Source organism: Pagrus major, chromosome 5 (assembly GCF_040436345.1).
Source record: "Pagrus major chromosome 5, Pma_NU_1.0".
In the NCBI taxonomy this organism is placed as follows: domain Eukaryota; kingdom Metazoa; phylum Chordata; class Actinopteri; order Spariformes; family Sparidae; genus Pagrus; species Pagrus major.
In genome coordinates, this window is record NC_133219.1 from 11,697,301 (window position 1) to 11,717,552 (window position 20,252).

General features: G+C 41.9%; 1 protein-coding gene across 4 annotated transcripts in view; it reads left to right on the forward strand.

The window, feature by feature from the left end:
- Positions 1 to 275: 275 nt before the first annotated feature.
- mef2cb (myocyte enhancer factor 2cb) overlaps positions 276 to 20,252 on the forward strand; it is a 69,064-nt gene continuing 49,087 nt past the window's right edge. For 3 of the 4 annotated variants that reach the window (XM_073467118.1, XM_073467116.1, XM_073467117.1), the window contains exons 1-2: positions 276 to 522; positions 8,747 to 8,879. The gene's annotated coding sequence lies outside the window, so the exon portion shown is untranslated. Of the gene's footprint in view, positions 523 to 8,746; positions 8,880 to 10,805; positions 11,168 to 20,252 lie in introns of those variants that run through there. The other variant, XM_073467115.1, reaches the window with a different exon arrangement.

Below are 20,252 nucleotides of genomic sequence, written 5' to 3' on the forward strand. Positions count from 1 at the left end.
GGGGAGTCTTTTTTTTGCCACTGCGAGGATGGCAGCATTCTTGGGGGGGCAATAATATGCCAGTGCTGACAAAGGTCTGGGGTGTGTGTGTGTGTGTGTGTGTGTGTGTGTGTGTGTGTGTGTGTGTGTGTGTGTGCTTGAAGGGATGGGATGGGGGACTCACTGATCCCTCAAAGGCTAAATTTACCCAGAGTGATGGGAACAGGTGGATTCAGCTGGGACAGAGGGGCAGGGGTGGGGGGCTGATTGGAAAGAACAGGACCTGGTTTCAGTTCAGACAGAGATCGGGGGCAAACACACAACCCAAATCGGGGGTTTCTATTCAAAGCCAGCTGGTCTGGCTTTATCACATGCAGGACATTTATTTTAGGCAATTTGTCTGTATTTTTTATTTTTCTTTATTCAACTATCTCTTTTGTTTTCCTTTCTTTTTTTAAAAAAGTTTTTGAACCGTTTGATTGAGCTGGGCCTTAGCTGGTGCTGCAGGGCGTAACTTCCTGGGGAAGCAGAGAAACGGCACGGGTGAGTTTTTACAGTACACCTATTCCCTTCCTTTTTCCCCTCTCTCTCCTCTGGATTTCATTCTGTCAGTGGAAAACCTCTTTGTGTCAGGATTTCAAACCATACCCTGCAGTGGGTCATGACATGTTTAACAGATTAAGCCATAATTTTGATATTTGAGCTGCTCAATTTGAACTGTTCTGAAATTTATTTTGAAGTGCTCTCGTCTAATTGTTTCATTATAGCCTTGCTGGATTTATGAATGATGTCTTTGTCATGCAGCCCAATACAGAGACAACTATACCAGTATGAACAAGGCCAAACGATACATTTAATTGGTGTTTACTTTTGCTGCTTTGAGTTTTTGCTGCTCATGACAAAGTAGAAAGACACCAGAGAAGCTCCAACACTGCTGAACGAGAGTCAGGTACCAGCTGTTGCCGATCACCTCTGCGGAGCACTGAGCTGATTGAGTGGAAATGTGCGTGTTTAAGTATTAAAAGTCTACATTTTTATTTCTCTGAGGCAAGACAAATGTCCTAAATCACTAAAGGGGAACTTTATATTGTGTAGTTTCTCTGTTTCTAATTCTTCACAGTCAGTTTAGGTTACTGGTACTTTTAAGGGTAATTGCTCAGAACATCTCCGTGCACAATCTGGAATTATCAGTGAGAGAAAAGAGCATGGTCTTACCATGCTGTTTGCTTTAGAAATGACTCATTCCCTCGAGGTAGCTACCTAAGTGGCGAATATACACACATCTGTAGCAATATATGTCACACAGTTTGATGTTTAAGTAAGACAAACTGGGCAAACTTTTGAAACGACAGAGAAACTTTTGTCATATTGAATGAACAGAAAGGGGGTTTATTTCTAACCAAATGGGTTCGCAGAAAACAAAGAGTAGCTCTCTAGTATAGGGCACTTGTCCTAAAACAACCTAATGGAATTTCATACTAAAGCAAAGGCTTTGTTTGATTGTAATGAGTGGTGAGTGACTGTTGGAGATTTTCCTTCAACATTTGATTCGACTGTAGCTCTTGGATGAAACAGGAGGAGAAGTAATATTATTCCTGAATTTGATATCCTTGATACCGAGTACATTTTAAATCCTGGTTTTATTTTGCATCTCATATCTTTATTGTACAATCTGCCACCACAAATACAATTAACAATAATAATAAAAAGCAAAATAGTTTAATTTTTCCATTTCTGAGAAAAAGGTTTCAACTAAACTGTAGCAAACAATAAGTATTTTAACTGATTTTATTAAAGATGTATAGAGTAGATATAAGCAGACAAGTAAATATGTGCTCATGTTATTTATTTTATACCTGGGTAGAGCTACTGTCCTCCTGGTATTAACCTAAAGAGGCAGTACCTGAGAAACTTTGACCCAGTTTACAGGAACCGCTCGCTCCTCACTTATTAGCTTTTCTGCCCCTGAATTCCACGGCTTTGATGGTCAGCGGAGTTGAGGAAGCGCGTTGTTTTCTTTCACTGTAGGGCGGCGAGCGCTCTTACGCAGTTGCCTGTCTGCCTTTGAAACTCTCCTCATCCTGTCATTTCACCTTCACGCTCCGCCATTAGTTACACTGTTGCTGTTCTTTATGCAGTTTGAAAAGTGAGGGGAAGTTTGTTTATCTGTGCTGGTGATGACTGAAATGTGAAAATAGATGAGATGCGATTTTATTCAAAGTTAGGACACATTTCATTGATCATTCATCATTGTCGTCCAGAATCCAAAAACTGAAAGTTGCTGGAAAGTATCAAAGGCAAAGATTTTTGTTGTTACTGTTTATTTAGTTTTTAGTGGAATGTGGTGCACATATGCTGTCTGAGGTTTTCACTGCTGTTTTTGTGTAAATTGATAAAAAAAAGGTTAAGATACAGCATAGAGGTAATTTGCTTGTGCTGTAGTTAGTTTCCATGGTTATTTGGTGGGCTCAACTGATCCAGATGCTCTTGAATTACCTTAGAAATGTTACTGTAGAGAGTGAATTTCATTTCTAAAACAAATTATCACTGAACTGAGGCCTATTACACATATGGCAGCAGTTTCAGTTGCGACGGCTTGGAAAGTATCTTTGTTCCACTGTAATGGCTCACAGTAACTGCTGCAATTTTGCTCTTACTTTTTCTTTTCTTTCTCTTCTATTGTCTTTATTATTTCATTTTGGAAGATTTCCAGCAGCAGTCCGGCCTCCTGTATGAAAACTCCCTTTCCATCTACCCCCCTGAGCAATGTCGAGGCCAGAAAACAGTATGACGCTCCGCCGTCACTATACAACGCCTGTGCGCCGGGGCCGCCTAAATCTACAAAACACGAGCGCTGGCGCGAGGCAGCTCCTTTGATCTGCAGCTAATCTCAGTTGCCTGCCTCCCCTCTGATCATGTCTGAATAAGAATGAGTCGGGGTGATCCTGGAGGCACAAAGAGCTTTAGACGCTGCCGCTCGTCTGCCGAGCTCCACCGTGTAACACGGGCCTGCGCCGATGGTCGCTAGGCCTCGCTATCACACATCGGAGTTGGGGATCCCTCATTTAGACACATTATATTCCGCTCCACTTGCTTTTCTTCACAGTGAGATGCTATCAGCTGCTTGTTGAGAGTGTGGGAGAAGTTGCATAGCCATGCTGAGTGATCTTTAATTGTCAAGGGAGTTGGCTGAGGTCAACAGCTGCAGGAGGGACTTGTGTAATGGTTACTATGGGAATTGGAAACAGTGATAACTGTAGGCTTCTGTGCTACAGCTGAATGTTTTACACATTCAGCCAAACACATTATCAGTGAAATAGTGATCTAAGGAGTGAAAGAATTAAATGGTGTGTGGCAAAATGATGTTTGTGTTAATTAAACCCTGAATCTGAAATCACTGAGATCATTTTACTGGACAGAGAGAATATTTTGTGTAAACATTCAAAATTTTGAACAGTTTAAGAGTGTTTTTGTCTGAAATCCCCGTTTCTCATACCTTCAACTAGAAGGTGAAGTGCTACAGAATGATCCTGATGATTCTTTTCAACAGCTGCAGAATGAAATCTATTTTTAAAAAAGCTACGTATCTAGCACTCTTTACTTCAGCTATAGAAAATGACTCATAAGTAAAGGGAGGACATGCTATAAATCCTCCAAGCTAAACAGCCAATTACATTGCCTCTCAAAACAAGCCACATTAGTGTTTTCTGATGTAGTTCCACTGAAGGACGACCTTGCTTGACAGTGTCTTTCTAAATGCATGTTATAAAATATATTCGTATGACTGTTTTCTGACCTGAACTCGTGGTTTTTTCACAAAACCTACTTGGTTAAGATTGGTGGTTTGAATTTAAAAAGGAGTATTGATTAAGTTTAGGGAACTATCTGGTCATGGTTAAAAGAAACCAGTGTTGACGGTTACAGAAAATGGGAAACAAATAGCGGTCTCTAAGGTCAAAGTCACGTACTACATAAGCATATATTCCAGTGATTGAGCACTAACAACCGTTGAAAGGATTTCTCAAACAGTGGTTTTTCGCTTGATAGCCGTTTGCCCAGCTGTCACGCCACAACCATCCCTGGTAGAAATGTTGATATGATACATATAACACGAACAAATTTAAACGTATCTATGATTTGCTGAAATTTTGTCAACTGGGATGAACTGTGAACCAAACTTAAACTTAAAATGTGTCTAATTTAAGTTCATTTCACATCATTTAAACTTTCACATGTTGATCATGGAACTTGCTCAGACTTTGGATATATTCCATGTCTGGTCATTTAACACTCCGAATGTTTCAGACACAGTTTTCTGCACCACTTCAGGAAGCACCGGTGGGTACTCGTTGAACAGAGACAAAAAAAAAAAAAAGTAACCTTGGCATCTTGCCTTTATGGGCACAATTAGAGAAAGGGCAGCGAGAACAATGAAATAACTGTGCCTGTGTTGGAGCAGTTCATAGGGAATTACTTTCCAACCATTCAAAAGGAGGAAAAATCATTAGCTGAAAGTGAGTTTCTTTTTTTTTCCTTCCCTCACATGAAGCAATCTAGTGGAGACAAAGAGAACTTTGAGTCCCTGATGTATGGACAGAAAGTCTAACAAGTACACTTTATACAGCAGAAGACACGGGGAGAGAGAAGTGCCAGTGTCAGGGATGAGAATACATTAAAATAAAATGGTTAAAATATCTGTGAATGAGACCATGATCACTGATATTAAATTTATGTTTGAAAAAAATGGAATTTAATTGAATGTTTAGATGATTCCTCTAAATGAAAATCTTTATTAGGCTGTCCACCAAATCAAAATAATGTGGGGTTAATATAATACTGAAACTTTCTTTGGGGAGACCTCCAGTTAACCCATGGAAGTTTTTGCTGAGAAGGATGCAGAGCTCCCCTGCAGGCAGCACATTTAATTACACAGCAGAGTCTGAATGCACCTCTACAGGCTGATTGTACTTCCCATATGTAGCAGGTGGCACACTGATAGCACCTGTCAGTAAATACATAGCATTTGTATTTCGAAATCAGTCAGTAATCTAGTCATCTTATTCAAGTGAATTAATCTGCAGATATCAAGCCTGAATAATTGAATAATCTATGTAGTCAACAGCTGCTCTTTGGATCCTAAACAGCCTAAAGTCATTTATTTAATATCATTAAATTAAAGAGGTGGATCTTTGATCCATATGGAATATTAAAAAACATGTTGAATAGGTGACACAGCCTCATTAAGATTAGCAAGTATGTGTGTCAGTACGTATCTGTATCTACATGTACACGTATACATGATAGTATCGCAAAGTGAAGAGGCAACAGGTCTGATCAACAGCTCCCCTGCGGCTCTGTGTGTCTCAGCCAGTGAGCGCAGTCACAGGACCATGGGGCTTTTCCTATGATGTAACTGGAGCATCAGGCAGAACAAAGGGAGAGCTTGTTGTTCAGCTTGTGCCTCATCCATAATGCATAAAAGGTGTACAGACAGAAAACTGTTGGTTAAACACGACACATGCAAATCACCAGTGCTGTCTCTCGCTTGACACTGCTCAGTGAGGGGTCGTTATGTGGTCATTACAGATTCAGAGGCCTCCTGACTTTGTTATTAATGCAATCGAGTCTGTTTCGTACGGTTTGATCCGACAGGGTGCTGTTCTGAAAGTGAACTGTAAGAAGAAGGAAATGTATGAAATGGTACAGTGAATTTCATGCTGGCCAGACAGTTAATGGCTAAACCACACAGAAAAACTGTATTATTGAAAATAAGGCTCTGTGTGGTTTCACTGAAAAATGAGTCATGCCATAATGGAACACAGCAGCTAATGATAAGTAGACAGAACTTTTATTTTATTTTTACTTTGCTTTTTTTCTTACTTGGACAGGAATTACAGCCGACCGAAGCTGTAAGTTACAGAGCTGGTTTGTGAGATATGTGGGATCATTTAATGTCAAAGTTCAAAATCTGTTCATTGTAGAGACTTTTTCTTTTTGTTATTTTAAAGTAGTGCAGATGAAAAGTAATGACATTACCGTATTATATATTTAATAAGCTGTCATTAATGTACACAACTTCTCACAGTAACATATTTATATAAAACATATGCATGTATATCAAAATAGATTATATTTACATATAATTCTGCAAAGGCAATAACCACGAGGCGGTACTACATGGTTCTGACACAGAAAATAGTTTGAGCATCCTGCTTTACTGCTTTCATTCAGAGGTAGAATCAAGGTAATATTGCCTGCAAACTTAATTTACTAAGGGCAATTTAACCTTTATATCACAAAAGCTCATTTGAGTGTACAAATAAATACTTGCCCGGAATCCTGAATTTCTTTGTTTTATATGTTTTGTAATATGAGGACATATGATTTCAGTTAATTAAAAGAGATTTTCTCACCTTTCCACCCCTAATTACACTGTACAGTGGTACAATTCCTGCGACTGTAATTACCGATGATATTGCCCTCTGAGTTTCATTATAAACCTTATTAATAAGGAGCTTCAAATCACGTGCAATATAACGTTTGGATTGACTTACACAAAGACCAAGCAGGCGCAGATCGGCAGGGAAATGTCTCTCATCTCTCTCTACAAAGCATGAGATGACTTCTAAAGTGGGTTTGTTTTTACCTGAGAACAGAACCCAGATGTTCAGGCTGATCAAGTCCTGTACAATATGGACATCATCTGTTAACACGAACAAAGACTGGATGTAAGAGAGTGTGGTTGAAATGTGATCTATTGTTTTTAAAAAGTGTAAATTATTTGTCATAAAAACACTCTTATTGGGTCGATGCTGGCCTCTGAATTATGGATCTGGACTAGTTGGTGTCATATATAACATTTATAAATGTGTTATTTGTTATATTTGTAAATTATTTCTTTATTTTACTTATTTGATTTCTTCAGGCTGACATAATGTTCTCCCAGTTTCACCTACAGTTAAATATTTTTGAGCAGAATTCAATGATACGTGACAGTGTAAATGCTTTTTCTAAGGCTTTTCAACGATAACATTTCAGAGGAAAACTTAATATATTTATTCATAATATTCCAATTGAATATCAACATGATGTATTAAGACTCCAGTCTAAAAATATTAGTATTGGGACTGCACCTCAAGCACCGATATTGGTTTACCCTTAAGACACACGCAGACACACACAAACACCTACGCACATGTGCCGAAGTAAGATCTATAGATTCCCAGCTGAGCTTTTGAGTTAAATTGGCCTGCAGGTCTTTCTGTACCCCCTGTGAAGAGTTTGGTCGTCACATCATGTAGCATCAATCCAATGTCAAAACAGCAAATGTGTCTCAAATTCATTAGGGAACGAGCGCAGGAAGAATGACTGAAAGCAGTAAATACCAAAGAAAGCTGGAAGCAGCCTCAGACATGTCTAACATGCAACAAATGTGTCTCGTAGTGCGTCCGCAATAGCTGGTTAATTCTCAGGAGCAGTGAGGCAGAGTGCTTGACAACATCATCTACTGTGACAGGCAGATTGTGTTTTCACGTGAGCATGATCGACAACAGATTGCACTGAGCCCGGGCTGTTCCTGTTTGCCCTGGAAATGTGTTTGTGTTTATCTTTTGCTTGAGCGAGGCATTCCTTTCTTTCTCTCTCTGTAACAAAAAAAACACACATTTTCAGACGAGCTGCTCTGCATGTGTGTGTGTGTGTGTGTGTGTGTGTGTGTGTGTATGTGTGTGTATGACACATGCTATGAAGTAACTGCCAGGAGAGGCTTAAGGAACAATCCAAGCAAGATCAATATCAGCAAACCGCACTTATGTGTTTGACTTAACATGCAGTCGCAGTTTCCCCTCCTCTCTTTTTATGCACGGCCGATGCCAAACCTCACGAAATTGCATTTACCCAGAAGCCTAAAGTGTGTGTATACACACTGTGACATATTTGAAATTGCATAATTGTTTTGGCAAACTGTTGATTTTTCTCCACCAGGCTGTGATCAGACTGTCAACCCACATTTTGACACACACTCACACACTCACCTCGCAACGTAAGTTCAGGATTGCACGCTCTAAAAGTAAGCGGGAGGGGACGACGGCTAATGAAAGTTCCAAATAGCAATAAAAACTAATAATCTAGTTGATTTTAATTATGGGGGAAATACTTTGGCTTAAGATGAAACATATTCCACAATCTACAGTATTTACATTGTCAGTGTGTTTGTTCACACTTCTTGTAAAGGCGTAATGTGACAAACCCTGAACGACATAATACAATGTAACAATAATCTGACTATAATGCTTTGAGCTGTTTCAACCGTATTCTGATTCAGCCGTAGACTCCCACTTGGTAATCTCAAGAGCAAAATATACAGTGGGTCGTCCCTACTTTGCATTAAACGCGTGAGCATAGAATGAGGCTGTTAGTATGCCTTCACTATAAGTTTATCCCTGTAGACAACTCAGACAGTCTTTTATGAATATGCATAAGCCAGTGTTTGCCTCGTTTAATGATTTTTCACCATTCAAATATATTCAATCCACCTACCCCCCAGTTACTATTCCTCTCTATTTCATATGGCCTTTAAACACACAAACACACAAGTGCACACACACACACACACACACACACACACACACACACACACACACGTATCTATGCATAGATCCAGCTCACTCACTATGTGCAAGGTGCATGCTAACAATTACCATTTCACTGGCAGGTTTGCGCTCTCTTCTCCCCCCTCACGCTTTCCCAATGTTACCTCTCCTCCCAGGTGCCAACCAAAGACAACCTCAAGATTTGTGAACACTGAGAGGACCTCTCCGATGAATCGCTGACAGGCAACTTAGAAAGCTGCAAGACCGAGGGGCACGCACAAGACGGCAGACGAAGGAACACTGAACGTGGTATGTACCATCACGCCCATAGGTGTCCATATGTACTGTACACGCTTAGCTGGAAGGAGGGAATTGTTTCTGTTAAGGGTGTCAAATCTGTTGCTTTCATACACGCGGATATGTGATGCCATTGATATCTGCCATGTTGCATTTATGAACCCACTGTGTCTAACAGACTTCACCTTATTGATTATTATGGAGGTCTGAGGGCCAGAGGAAATGCTATTAAAGATTAAAGGGTCAGGTGATGTGAAGGTGGTATCCCGAGTCATCAGACACCAGCGGCTTCAGTTACAGACTGTAATGTCCGCCCGTCAAGCAGATTAGCCAGCTTGATTTATTTATTAACAGATTTTATGTCCCGCCATTTCCTACTGACTGACTGACTGCATACATGGCCTATGCTTTACAGGTGAACTTCAAAGGAAGGTAAAGATTAGGGTGCTGCTTGGTGTCCATTTACACTTCACACAGTCAGTGGTGAGGGGAACGCTTCCCTGTTTGTCTGCTTTTTCGATCTAAAAGTTTATCAAGTGGGATTAGACTAATAGTTTCAGTAAAAAGCGGACTCCCTGACAAGGAAAATGCAAAGGGCTTTAATTTCTTTAGTGTGGAAATGGTTTAGAAAATCAACTCTTTGTGAAAAAAACAAACTTCAAACACTTAAAACCTGAGGACTGATTAATGGAAACTCACGAGTGAGACCTGACGGCGTATCAGAGCACGACAGCCTTCATTCAAGACTGCCATTAAAAGTCTTTAAACTGATACAGCAGCCATATAATGTGAGCATAATAGAACCACAGTATTACAAGGCCTATCTGGGAAGCATCTCTGCACAGAAAGCCACTGCGCTGCCTGTCTGCGTCTTATCTGAAGTGGCAAACTTGCTGTTCTAATTGTTATCTTCACACTAATAGAGTGGATGTTTTGAAATCATTTGGTCGGATGGATAACGGCTTGGTAATTCCCCCATGCTTACTGTCTGTGTCAGGGCTTATCTGGAGGAGATAGCTGGGTCCTGGAGAATGATTGGCGGCGGCGTGCAGGAGGTGGAAAGTTTTGCAGTGACTCAGAAAAAGAGGCAGCATTCATGGTGCTCAGACAGGGAGAAAGAAATGTTCTGAGAATTGAATTACGGTGTTGTTTGGGGCTTACTGAACAAGATATATGAGTTGATCTTACCTTTTTATTGTCGTAAGAATATTATAATGGAATAAAATCTCATTTTCCTTATTGGAACATATTATTTTGGCACATTTTCTTGAGCGGAGAGAGATGCCTTTTTTCTCTCTTCCTCCACAGTATTTAGTGTTTCTAAAAACAAGTGTGTTTCAGGAGATTTGCTGTGCATCCTGTTGACGTTTTTTTTTTTGATGACTGGCTCAAGTTTTAGTTTACTTCCCATTTAATCTGACATGCATGAAACAAGAGGTGAAACTTGACTCTGCCCCAGCATAAACATCGACTTTTGACGTGCTCGGATTTAGCTGCCTAAGGTGGACTGCAGCTGCTTAACGTGCCCTCCGTTGCTTCATTAGTTTAAGCACACATTCCCCCTCATGTTCCTCTAGTGGTCCTCTCTGAGCACTTAATTGCGCGTCCACTCTATCGGGGCTGGCGCGATAATAAAGCATTAAAGAGCCATGCGTCTTTCATTAAAGTAGAGTTGGGAAATGTGAGCCCGCCCCCTTTTCAGGAGTCAAAAAAAAAAAAAAAAAAGACGAGAAGAAGAAAAAGAAGAAGAAGAAGAAGAAGGAAAAAATCGATTATTTCTCCTCGCACTGGGAGAGGAGAGGGTTTGGGGAAAGACTCGGTCAGGATTGTGGGAAGGAACAGAACCAGCCTCTTGAACATCACCCGTCAAGCTCCAGACGTCCAGCACCACCTCCACCTCCACCTCCACCACCATCGCTGCTCCACCGGGTCCCTCCCTCTCCGCTCACCGGCACCTCGCAGAGAGACCAGGCGAAGCGTCCTCGCCGCCTCCTGAGCAGACACTGTCCGACCAGAGAGAGAGAGAGAGAGAGAGAGAGAGAGAGCGAGAGAGAGAGAGAGAGAGTAGTTTCTCTGACATTATAGAGACTCCTTCCACGTACTGTGCGTTACTTTTTTTTTTCCTCCCGGCGACGTCCTCTGCTAAGTTGCGCTCCTGGATTTTAAGTGCGTCTTGGCGAAAGTCCGTCACCGTCAAGCAGCGGCTCCAACCCTCCTGTCACCCGGCCGGACCGAACAACCGGCGGACCGCTTGTTGTTGCCTTTCACTTCACACCGGACAAGATTTCACGCGAAATAAAGTAAGTACCGCGCTCAACACCACCTCGCCACAAAACATCCACAAGGCACATCATCACCATCTGAGCTTTAGTATTTATTTTTTTTAAATATCCAGAGGGAAACTTAAGGGGGATCTATTTTGACGCGCGCTGCCTCCTCAACTAAAGTACAGGCAACTGCGCCTATTGATTTGTTGTGACCCTGATCGACTCGTGCCGGTGACAACTATGTCACATAATTACAGGCTGACATCAAATAGCTGTTTATGGTCTATTAGGAGGGTCGAGGTCTGGCTCGTGTTTTTAGGCAGCGTTACAGTTTGTGTCGACCTTGTGGAGCTTTCGCGTGTCCACATGCAGGCGCACAGCCCCAGAGCCACAGCTGCTGAACAGGCTGCCCTCCTTAATACAACACAATACAGTATGTTCTCCCAATGCACTGCAGGAAAAGTTAACACCAGCAGTTTAAAAAATGTGGGCTTCAATCTACCTGATGTGTAGAATTTTAACATGTAATATGATAGGAAACTTAAAAAAAAACTCAGTCAGAGACATTGGGGGGAAAAAATACATGCAGTTGAGAAGTTTTTAAATTTCAGATAATTTGCTTCATAAAAGGAAAAGAATGCAGGAAAAGCCACCACACATGAGCTGGCCTCACTTTAAACATATATCATTGTTTAGCAGTTGTTTAACAAACTGAACTGAGGTGCACAACCAACACATTAAATCAGGATAACTTACACACAGGCAGCTCTCATAAATACATTAAAGAGGACTGAGAGATGTAAACATTAATATTTTCCAACTCACAAAGCAGGAGAGCACAGTATGTCAGAGTCGTTTGAATGTTAATTCACACAGACCCAGTGATATCAGCACTGTAAATCAGTGTTTTAGAGAAGGCTCAATTTGAATTTATCCTCTGTGACTTTGTGATTTAGACTGTTTAGACTTATCTCACTGGAGCGATAAAGATAAAACCATAAGGTGAGTTTTTAGTTCAGTCTCATGTGGGTCAACTGAACCTGTTGCAGTGAGATGATTAATAACGACACCATAATTAACCTGTGGCTACTTTCACAGGTTGCAGCTTTACATGTAAAATCAGATTTATTTGTTTTAGTGAAGTGCGGACACGAGGCCCACTGATGAAATGTGCAGATGAACCGAGGATGGCTGTAAAATTTTAAATACACTCCAGCACACTTCGATTTTAATTTAGACCGGTTGTGGAACAGGCTGGGCTGTGTGCATTTAACTCACGCTCATTAATGTGAGAATAAAGGTAAATCTCTGCAGCCATGTTCTTGTGCATTTGTTATTTCAAATCACCGAAATAAATACGGCCATTTTTTGCCTGTGAATTTAGAGACAGCCACAGTCTCTTAAATTTAATAAAACCGATATATTATTAATGACATTTTCAGATGTGTAAGAACTTTCAAATTTGAAATTCCGCTTTATTAGTGAGCTCTGTGGAAAAGTACACATTTTTAAGTGATAAAGTGTTGCTGTCTGCTCTAACTCTACTGCCTAATTTGCGACTCTGTGAAAAGCGTTCTGCATGCCTTCAGTCATTTACTGCCTGATTGCTTTTCACAGTTAGTTTAATTTGGAAAAAAAAGAAAGAAAAAAGATACAGCCTATATAAAGCCTATGCAACATTTGAGATATCTGATAAATTTTTAAGATGATGTAGTGTGCTGTGCATTTCTTTTTCCAATCCTTTATGCTCTTATATATGAGTCGTTTACTCATGACAAAATTTATAAAAAAGTGAATATTACTGTGCAAAGATTTTAACACATGGCCTTTCCCTCATCTTCCCATCGTCAATGAAGTTGTTCTGTGTGGCCTGTCTGGCCTGTTGCTCTCTTGGGACTTAGCGTTAGGTTAATCCGCTCAGAGGAAGGTGAGCGCTCGCATGTGGACCCACGATTACACACAGAGGACTCTGTCAGCCAAGCTCTGCAATCTCATAGACCCTGTACAAACACACACACACGCGCATGCACGTATGCAGTCGCACTCAGCGCACACACACACAAATGCATAGACAAAAGCATGGTCTGCCTCCTCTCTGTTCCTCTCTCTCTGTCTTTCTGTCAGGCACACACACACACACACACACACATGCACACACTGACACCCACAATATCTGGGCTGCGCTGCTTTTGTTTCTCTTATTCTCTTCAGACCTCTCCCTCTTGACAAATCATTTGGGATTTTGGGCGCTGATTCACAAAACCAACAGTGACAACACACTCTTACCCTTCTCACAGAGAGGGATTAGAAGGTCACGTGTCCCTCTGATTGGCCAGGGCATTGAGCCGATTGTCAGGGCACTTTGCTGTACACCAGGGGCTCAGTGAAGCTTTAGTTAAGTGAAGGGAATGGACACATTGTGTGCCATGGTCAGGGTTCTTTTTGCCATGTGTTTTAAAAGTGCTCAGACAAAATCAGCCCAGGATAGGCTATTGCTTATATCTTTAATCGTGAATGTCTCATACAAGGCTCATTAATGTGTGAACACTTATCTGAGTGCTGTAAAATATGTGCTATCAAGCCTTAAAAAACGAGTGAAGTATACCACTGTGCCGCCTCAGAGGATAGACGTTTAATACTGTACAGAAGGCACATTTCAAGATTCCCTCCTAATGGAAAACCAGATCTGTGAAAACATTAATCTTAATGGAAACATCTGAAGCATTTATGTTTAAGCAAATAATTTAATAGCCCCTTTTGCTATGCTTTAAAGTTTTTTTTTCGCTAATGGTTTCAAATATTTTGGAAGGGGTTTGCAGAGTTTGCTCAGTTAAACATCAGTAAAACACTCATTTGCAGATTGCTGGTTGGCAAGATCTGCAGGTAGATATTGAAGTACTGTAATTGGACTTCATGCCCTTTGGCTCAAACGAGAAGGTAATATAAGAGTCAATTGTAGAGAATCATATTTAAACCATCAAGAGACATCGCTGTATATCCTGTAAATATTGCTCTATATTTTGGTTGATGTACTTTAAAAATAAATCCCACAGTGAGAACCTTAAATGTGATAAGACAAAGACAAACTCTGTTTTTAGTAAATTTATCTGACATAAATAATGTGGAAATGTCAAACCCTTTGCCTCAAATAACTTTTTTCTTGCCTGCTTATATGCAGATGAAAACACTTAACTTTAAAAAAAAACAAAAAAACTCAAGGGCTTGTTGTATTCTTGTTTATTGCACAAGGCAGGTGTTCCCTCTTTTGCTACATGGGAGGAAAAGTCTCTTTTTTTTTTCCCCTTTTCATACATTTTTATAGTACTAATGAAAAGCGCAGAGCTCAACCTCACCATGTGTTTATTCACTCATTTCCAACAGATCTCCCTTTCATTGTCCTAACTGTTGTGCATGTTAGAAATGTTTACCCAAATGTTTCTTTGCCTTAGGAGCACTTTCAGTATATTTTCGTAAGAGCTGCAATTACTCGCAAAACTTAAAAAATAATAATCTAAAGTAAATAACACAGTCCTTGAATGGTTTATGGCGGGTTGAATGCATATATTTGAATATGTCCTGGTTTTTGCATAATGATGCAAAGTCTTCTTCTGTCTCTATCTAGTAATTAGCGGTGACGTTCAGCAACTTTCTCTGTATGCTGTAAGTGGATGGGGGTGTATGGGGTTTGTTCACTGGGGTGTTAAAGATCACAGAGGAATATATCAGCCTTTGATGTTTAATTGTATTGTAAAACACACTTTAGAATATTTCTGCATAAAGTAGACTTCTGGCTGTGCTGTGCTTTGTGTTTGCTGTTTCTTTGTGTGTTTGTCTGTCAGTATGTGGTGTGTGTCTGGGAGGTATCTGTGTGCGCGCGCGCGTGCGTTCAAGTTTGTGCCATGTCTCCTTCTGTTTGCGCGTCGGAATGTTTGTGCTTTTGTGTTTTTTTGTCTGAGTTTTGTGAGGTTGTTGCTGGTGTATATTCAAATGAACACGCGTGTGTTTCTCTTTCTCCTTTATCCTCGCACTGAAGAGGGTCGGATTTGATGTCTTGGATGATGGAGCAGTCTGGAAAACAGTGTCAGTGTGAGCGCCGAAAAGGCAAACTGAGAAGACAGATGCACAGGGAGACAGAGAAAGACACACACGGAGAGAGAACGTAGAGCGAAATGTATTTGAGCTCAGGCGACTTCAGAATATTTGGCCTCTGATCGGGCATTCTTCGTTAAACAGTGATGCTTTCGTGATGTCATGCCTAACACACTGATCTAGATGAACAGGATGTCCTGCCTTCTTCTTCCTGTTTCCTGCTTCCTGCCCGGCCTGCGGGTCATTATGGCAGCAGCTGCCTGCTGGGTGGTCTGTGCTCAGCAGTGCTGACCACACAATCATATCGTCAGCTGCAGCCCACCTAAAGAGACACCCTAAACACCTCACCATACTTGAGGCCTGCTCCCTGGAATATTTGGACAGAGAGAGAGTCCTGGCAGACGAGAAGGCTGGAGGAGTGCAGGGAGCAGAGGACGTTGAATGATAAGACAAAGAGAAACATTTAGAGTAAAACAGAGGTTGGATTTCTTTGTCCAAACATAGGATAGTTCAGATCAGGCTGAATGCCTCAGCATTGAGACGTAGAGGTTAAAATAAGAGTTAACACATTGTAAATGCTTTCATTAACTGCTCCGAGAGACACCTACTATAGTTGCCTTCCTGTGTGATTTCACATTTTTATTTTGGTTGCAGGCAGCCTAGTTTGTACAGTGTATATGTGAAATACCTGCTCTAAACTTAACTCAAATCCAGAATGAAATGGGAATCCTTTTTTAAGGTTAGTTTAAGGGAGACGTGTTTGCTGTCTGTGAGTGTAAATCTAGCAACAGAAGGCATTTTCCTCTTTAAAACACACTACCTGACCTGTGAACAGTGAGGGGGCAACTTCTTACCCCCTAATATATTTTCAAAGAGTGACCCCTCCCCCTTTTCATCATCTCCCTTCAGTGTGGCACACATTTGGATCACACCCAGTGCCAAAAAAAAGAAAAGAGGTGTGCAGAAGTGGGGAGAGTGAGAAAAAAAAAAAAAAGAAAACGTAGAAATGTTTTCCAGAGGCTGTAATTTATCTTTGTCACGACGGCAACATAGCCGAGTCATTCTGCAACATAGTCCGGTGAGACGCACAGAGGTAGCTCTGTGCCTTGGCCTCACACAAGCTCACATCCATCTGAAACCTGCTCACTCCACAATCTGCGCCGCTGCAGCCACTGCTCCCCATCCACGCTGCTGATGAGCTTCACATTGCTATCGCGTATTTTTAGCAGATCTTGTGTTCACACTGGATTCAGGAGGAATGAGGTCTTGAATTTTACCCAGTCAGGCTTTTGTGTGAGGTGACTCTTGTAATGAAACAGTGTCGAAATAAATTGCCGATAATAGGCAACGCGATTGATAAATCCATCTCCTTTTTCTCCGCTCTTAGACAGAATATTAGAGTCTTAAATATGGTATTTATTTTGTGCCTTAAAGTCTCCAACACCAGGAGGTTCACCGTTCAACTCCGGGGGGACCGGGCTGTTGAAAATGCTGTTAACACCATCTAAGTCGAGAAACAGCTATATAAGAATCCACGCTCAGTGCTCTCCCTCTTCCGCAGAGCACACAGCTTAACCAGGCGGTGTCCTGCCAAAGTCCACACCAGTGTTCCTTTCCACTGTCATCTGTGCCATTCCCACACCAAAGGCCAGCCTGTAAAAGAATGCGCAGCACAGGACTGTTTTGAACGCTGGCATTACTTTACTGGCCAAGAAAAGTCATAAAGAAAGCAGGACAAAGGCATTTTTTAAAAAAAGGGGAAAAAAACAACAACTTTTCAGCTAAAGTGCATCTGAAATCAAACTTAATAACACACAATAACATACAGCAATATAAAGCGGCCTGGGGGATGGAGAAGGGTGAAGCAACGCCCCCCCCACACACACCCTTTTTCTCTCACTCCGTCAATTTTTTTTTTCCTTTTCTTTTACATTTCTTTCGTCCCGGCTCCTTACTGCCCCGTGATGTATGGCTTTTTCCTACAGTGGCTCTTCCAAAGTGCAGCTCGTGATGTCATTAATTTTATTCATACTTTATGGATGCTCTGTCTGGAAAAAAAAAAAAAAAAAAAAAAACGAGAGAAAAGGGACGATGTGAGGAAAGAGAGAGGAAGAGAAAGAGAGCAGCCTAGAGAGAGAGAGAGAGAGAGAGAGGAGAAGAGATGGTGTTGCGGAAGGAGATTTTCAGTGCAGTTGCATGTATAATGAATGAGGGGGCACTTTGTTTGAAACTCCAGCCCGGCGCTTCACTTCAAGGTTTGCTGGGCAGAGTGGGGCCTTGTGATCTCACACCAGCCACTCGCTTTATCCTGCCAATAGATGCTTTCACCTGGCACTGTGGTTCGACCCAGTGGAAAAACAAATAACCTTGTGTGTGTATAAAAGAAACACAGAGGGAGAGAGAGGGAGGGAGACAGCACTGACAATGGAACAAGGGGTTGGGTGGAAAGGGTGAGGAGCGGGTGAGAGAGGAAAGAGGTGAGTTTGTATAACAGCAGCGGTGCAATGACGCCCAGACGATACTGAGGAGAATACTGGCACCAAGCCCACACTTCCTAAATAGTGCTCTCTACAGAAATAGCTCAGCCTTGATATTGACTTTTGTCTGCTGTGCATGTGTGTGTGTGGACGTGCACGTTTGAGCATGCTCGGTAGGAGGACAGAGATGGTTTCATTGTCTGATGAGGAGTTATTCACTTTGTTAGCGTCTGTTGTTAATGGATATTTTTTTATCTGATCTTTGTGCGTGAGCGAAGGAGTGAGCCGCCTTTATTCTTTGGGATAAAAATGGCCTCCGTCTTATTTTTGGCCTCGTGCTGGACTCGTGGTTTTATAAATAGCTGAGGAAGTGCGGGGGATACCTGTCGTGGCTCCAGCCTCCCTCCAGCTCCAGAGTCCCAGCGCCTTCCACGTCACATCCATCCAACGCCGGCCCAATCCGGGCCACGGCGGAGCAGCCCCCTCGAGGGGCCGAGCAAACAGGATGGGACTCAAATTGAGGGTGTGAGAAAATCAGTCTCTGGAGTAAAACACAAACAGGCTTGTGGTCCAGCGTGAGCAGCCGAGCCGGCGCTGTCAGATTTCGTAAAATACGGATTTTCTTCTTACAAACACTGAACGGGCTTTAAGAGAAGTGTCAAGATGGCAACAGAATAGAATGTCGTCAAAATGAGAGCTGTGTTTTTCAGACACTTAGTCTGAGTGTAAGGTCATAGGGTGGTTTTCTCTCCTCTCTGCCATCTGTATGCCGAGGTGTCTTGTTAATTTCATTTCTGCGTCTCAGGCATATGCCATGTGAAGAGCACTGAGAGTGTTAACTTTCTCTCTTTGCCTCACTACTATACACTGTTTCCCTCACATTCTGCTCTCACTTTCTTATGGCATAATGTGGCTCCACGATCGTGAGGGTAATGAGGGTTTTAGACTGTTGGAGCTCTCAATAAAAGATTGTGTGAACAAACTATCGCTTTACTCATAATAATGATAGGTTTGGGAGTGGAATTGACTTGTTACAGCCTGCATTTCTACACATACATCTAACAATTCTTTATTTCTGAAAAGGTTCAGATGATCCAGTTTCAAATTAATATTTAATGACAACATTATGTTAATTCACGTCATCCTTTACTGAGCATCATATTCCTCGAACCAGCTAATTATTTGGTCTGGAATCCACATTGTTATCCTGAGATGCTCTTTTATCTGTTTTAATGTCATCCAGCACAAGTGTCTGAGTCTGTCTTGTAGAAAGGGGAAAAACAGTACATGTTAAGCCTGTAATTCTCTTAAACATGAGCATCATTCCTGCTGTATCCTTGCCCGAGATATTGTTCACCCTCTAAATGAGTGGCACTCTACATCTTGGCCAGTGGCCACTCATAGCAGGGCCCCCATAATCATATTGGGAGTGGGACAGAAAGATGAAGAGAGGGAGGAAGAAGAGAGAAATCTTTGAAAAGCTTTACTGCCCTTTGTGAACTGTCTCTTTACACGGCAAAAGAGAAATCATTCCCTTTTTTTTTTTTTTTTTTATCGAACGTGCTTTTTACTCCCTAACTCTGTGAAGGGAATTGTGCTGCCTGTTATTAATGTGCTTTTGACAGCTTAATTTGATAAGCGGGCTACTTGTTAAAGAAGCCTTGGATTGTTCTCATAGAAAGAACACGCTTTTTTTTCCCTCCCATGTTCTTCAAAATGCTGCCGCACAGTCTGTCGATGACCCAGTTCTGAGAGATGGTCGAAAAACAAGGAAGAGCAGAGCAAAATCCACAGGGAAAAGGAAGGAGAGAAGGCAAGAGGGTAGCGGGAGAGCGAGAGAGAAAGATAGAGAGAGACGGGATACTATAAGTAAGAAGGGCACTTGTGGGAAGTTGACTCAAATGCTTTTTCTTTCTTCTCTCTCCCTCTCGCCTCCTCCTCACTCTTCCTCCTCCTGCACTGAGCAGCCTACCTTCTTGGGCTCCTCTTCCCCTGCAGCCTAATCGGAAGAGAAACGCTGGGAACGATAACGGGGATTAGCTTCCACTGCTCGCCAGCTCCCCTTGGTTAAGTACACGTGTAATGAGTTGTTTATTTGGGATAATGCACAGTAGGCGCAGCAGAAGCCCAGAGCTGCCCTCAGCCTCCGTCCTCCTCCTCTGCTTACATAGGCACACAACAGAAATATGTAAGTTAAGTAAATGTATAAGACGCGCGGTAAAGCAGCAGTGTGCTCGCGGAATAGGTGGTGTGAACACTGACGTGCGCAGGTATGTGCAAATACATACATTCACACACTCAACGCTCCTACAAACACACCCACCCATACAAATTCCCACACACAGCTGTGATGCAGGTCACTTGCTGTGCAGGGTTGAGAGGGGGAGAAGCAGGGAGTTGGGTTCAGAGTGTGTTTGTGTGTGTGTGTCTGTGTGTGGGGGGGGTGGTGGTGGTAGGGGGTAATGTTCTCAGGCCTTCCTTGGGTCATAAGGCTAGGGGATTTTTCTCAGGGTGAGGAGAAGGGGAAGAAACTGAATGATATGAGAAAAAAT